Here is a 4,849-nt window from a genome sequence, read left to right on the forward strand (position 1 = left end):
TTGTCAAGAGATCAGTTATTATAAAAATGTGTTTATTATTTTATGTTGATGAACACATAATGATTTCTTACATCTAACAATGTGTATAAAATGATAATATTTTGTATTAATAAAATATGAAGTACATTCTAATTATAATTTAATCGGGGACGGGGATCCCGACGGAAATTTATTCCGCGGAGAATGGAGATGGGGAAGAAATGTTCCCCGCAAGTGTTCGTGGTGATCCCTACAGAAAAAATCTGTCTCAGGACGAGGATGAAGATCTAAAACCCGACGGGGCCTATTGTCATCTCTAGTCTTCCTTCTCGCGACACCCTAGATCCCGCCCGCTAGGGAGAGACATTAGGATACGTCGGGTCGACAGGTCACTCAGGACGTCCCTAGACGACATGGAGTCATCTAGGAATTAATATATCAACTCGAGGAAGGGTATCTTAAATGATTAACCAGATCTTGCTCCCCGGGAGGGGTAAGATCCTATGGTCGTCGTGGTCGACAGGCCATTCAAGATGGGTCTAGACGACGTAGAGTCGATTAGGGGTGAAGTGAGATATGATAAAAGTTATAACTAGAACTATGCTACATCTAATCCTAGGGCAGGAATGATAAAGAAAGTAATTGGTTCGATTGAATTGTATTTGAGGTTCTCAATCGATCGTACCTCTTCATATATATAGGGGAGGTCGGCACCCGTTCCTAGACGATAGGTAACAAACCCCACGTGATTAGATGGATAACCACGCACGAGATAAAGATGATCGTCTGAGTTAATCTGATCGTGGGGCGTGCACCGTCTCGGCCCTAGGGTTGAACTGTCCGCCACTTTTGGTGTTCAATAACTACTCGATTAAGAACTTAATGTGGGCACCTGGTGATACCACGGCTTCACCCCTCCGTGTTAACACTCTGAGTCCACCCACCACACCGCGAAAAAAAATAGTGCAGAGCGAGCACTCAAATCCTCGTCCCCTATTTCAGAAATTTGGGCCTAACCACCAGACCACATGTACCTTAGTGTTTAAAAAATAAACAATAATTATAATGAAATAAATATTTCAATACCTATTTATGTGATATATAACAACTGTAGCAAAGCACGAGCAATTGGCTAGTTTAGTTTTAAAATTGACAAATGGTAGAACTAAACCGGGACTAAACTACTTTAGTGTCTAGCCCCTTACGGGGTGATTAGAACGGACTAAATCATATTATTTACACATTTTGCTCCTTATTTATTTTAGTCACGAGAATGTTAAGCGACATTTTGGTATTTTTATGAGCCATTTAATGTGTTTTGGATACTTTTAGTCATGAAACCAAACATGATAGATTACAGTTTAGTCCTCTAGCCAAACTTTAGTCCCTGGACTAAAAGAACCAAACATACCCTTAGTTTATCTCCAATAATCATCATTTTCCATCTCTCCCTAAATGTACTTTTCAATTTATTTTAATACATCTTTCTAAAAGATTTCTTCCTCTGTATCTAGTGTATCTTCGCGATTCTCCATGTATCAACTAACCCATATATCTAGGGTTAGAAAATGGGTTGTGTCATGGACCATGGGGTGACACCGGGTCTCTAATGTCCAAGGAGATATGTATTCTAGAAACGAGACAATCCTCATAGAATATGGTATATCGAAAATATGGCTCAACCATTTTTGTTCATGTTCCTTAACCTTTCCAGGTTCCTGTTTCGTTACCATATCTTCTCCCAAATACAAAAAAAACAGTCGATATAGAAAGAGACCATGATAAGATTCGAGGTAGAAATTTTCCTGTTTGTTTTCAACCTTAGCCACTATGGTCGAACGACATCTAGTCGTACGGTAGGGTCTCTAGCTTTCTTAGGCAATCCACGTGTTGGCGTCGAATCAAACTCGCGGTCTAATAACCATGTTTTCTTAGAGTCAAATGCCTACGTAATCAGTCAAACGACTTCTAATTTATAAATCTACGAGCTACTTAATATTAATATTAACAATTATATACCATATCTAACACATTAGACTGCCTAGATCAAGCTACTAGTTTGTACCCTTATAGTACACCAAAAGGAAACAAAAAAAATGCTAAACTAGTACAAGTGTTTATCAACTCTAATCGATAATTAGAACGAGTCCATCCTTAATCTTGACATTTATCATTTGAAATCGGAACGAGTTTTTTTGGGAGCATAAAAATCACTAATTTCCCAAGCAATCAATACTACTATGACATAACTCAAACATCTTTGCAAAACATAAGTTAGTTACAATAATCTTACATCACCATTAGTCATTGAAACTCACTAAGAACTTAGATGCTTTTAATATTCGTCATGGTGTTTGGCTTACGCTGAAGTCTATGTACCCTAGTCTAAATAACCCCATAGCAGTCTAACAATTATCACCAAAATACCATTGGCCCAATTTGGCCATCAACACAAGCCCTTAAGCCAATCTTAATGGTGGATTTCCTAACATTATTACTAAGAAGTAAGAACTGTCGTGCTGATTTTTTTGTGAAAGTTTTATCTAGATAAAACCCATCCTATCTCTTTTTTTCTAATTAACTTGACAGATCATAAAATGGTCAAATATATTATGTTACTAAATATAAAATCAGAGTTATTAAAATCTAAAGGGGTTTCACGTGCCCTCCGCATTCCATGGAGGCACAACCACCACCCAACCAACACGTGTTAGGAGCGCCGACGCGAGCTCTTCCTTCAGTCCAGTAGTGAGCCTATGACTGGTGTTGTGTTCTCTACCCTCCTCCATCCTGTACTACTCGGCTACTCCCTCCGATGACACCGCTCGCCTCCCTACAAATCCCATCGTTCTGCTCGTCGCCGTCCTGACCAGCCTCGCCTCCTCCCTCTACCTCTCCCCCCTCGTCCCATCATCGCAGCGCGCCGCTCTGCCGGCTCTGATTTGGCTCTTCCGGCCACCGCAACGTCCCTCCGTCGGTTCCCACACAAACCTTTTCGACCGTGCGCTGCCTCCACGGTGCCGCTGCAAGGGCCGCCTCCTACGCGACCACACATCGCCCACTATGTCTCCTCTGTGGCCGCCTGACCCCCTACGCCCCTAGGTATTCCTCCCCTCGCCTTCCATGTCTTCCTCCCCTTGCCCTATATCTCGAATTGCTTATAGATTTGCCCCCTTCCCATCGTAGATCTTCGAGGACAACAGGTTTGTCGTGGTTGCGACTATGGGGAAGAGCTTCTTCGCGATTGCCAGCGACCGGCAGTTAGGGCGTGCATCTTCAGATCATCGCGACTGACTTCTAGCAGGTGTTCACGATCCATGATAGGTTGTACATTTGTTTCTCAAGGCTCACCACTGACACTCATATGCTATGAGTTGTAGTTGCCGAATTCTTCCTGCCCACCACCACCTATTATCTTATGTTTGGCGGCTTTTCGATCCCTCCGCAGGTACCATAGGTTTTTCTTTAGGCACAACATGTATCAGCTGCACCGGGGAGGGACATGAAGCCTGAGACTTTTGCCATCTTGTCTCTCGGAAGGTGAGAATTTTTCTAGGGCACTTTTGGGGAATTGTGTAGGCTTCTGGATAAACCTACTATGGTAGTTGTTATTTCATATTTTTAATGCACTTTCGGACGGTGGATTCTATAAATAGATGCAATTTGTTTTCACTGTTGCCATTAAACTAACTTGCCTTTAAGCATGTTGTTTTCACTATGCATGATTAGTCATTTGTACATGCTAATTGTTTGCTTTGCTTAGTGATTTTTTGTAAGTCGTAGTTTGTTGTTGATCTATTGCATATGATGCATATCATATTCGCATTAGTATGGTTTTGTAACTAAAATAAACGTTACTAATTATCCTACATGTCATCCTAGACTACAGATCGTGTTCTCATCATGGCACCAATTACATTGCTATCCTAGTTGCCGGTATTTCAAGAAACACAAACAAGGACACTTTTCAATGAAGATTTTAGCAGGGGCCTCCCGAGTCGAGATATCTCGTATTCTTACTAGGGAAAAGAATTAATATAACTTGAGGTACTTACGATTTCCCGAAGAACTTTAATGATTACCTAGCCTCTTTGCGTTTTACAGAGTAATCACAATTTATTTAGACTATTTTGCATGTTAATTGTGCAGAACATGTTTAGGACTCGTTGTTTCTGTCAAATACTTTGCTCATGGTTAAGGCTATGTGTGCAATGATTAATGAAAATTAGTAGTCCCATCTTTTTGGTTGGATATTCATAGTCTGATTTGCAATAATCCTAGCTACAGGTAGCACAGTAGCCAGCTAAGTTGATAGCAAAACAACCAACTATAGTTAGATGTGATTTCTATTGTACAAAAATAAAAATGGAACCCAAAACTTAACATTTTTTTGTTTCACGATCACCACAATAGGAGCAAAGTATCCATATATAATGTATTGGTACTAACCGTGTTGTATGTGGACTTTTAGTTTAGGCCATAGAGTTAGTAGATGTTGACTGTTTTGAGATTTCATGAACAGGTTAATTTTAACCCCACATGTTTATTTTACTTCAGGTTGCCTACTATGAAACTCAGTTAAATTTATCAAAGAAACAATTTAGCTAGTCAACACAATAGATGATATTTGGTAAACAGATCTTTCACAATTTTTGGTTATTTATAGAAGCTGCATCTCCAGTTTATTATGTAACATTTGTTTAGATGTGATCACACTTGACACAATACATTAAATTTGATTAGACTTCCAGCATGTGGAAACTTGGAAGTCTACAACTTGTCAACTCTTTGAGACAAAGGAAAAACCCATGACCTTCCTGTTAGTTCATGTGATGTGGAGAACACAAAAAATATGCGCATATAAAAGAAT

The sequence above is a fragment of the Zea mays genome, chromosome 8, assembly GCF_902167145.1.
Source record: "Zea mays cultivar B73 chromosome 8, Zm-B73-REFERENCE-NAM-5.0, whole genome shotgun sequence".
Taxonomy (NCBI): Eukaryota; Viridiplantae; Streptophyta; class Magnoliopsida; order Poales; family Poaceae; genus Zea; species Zea mays.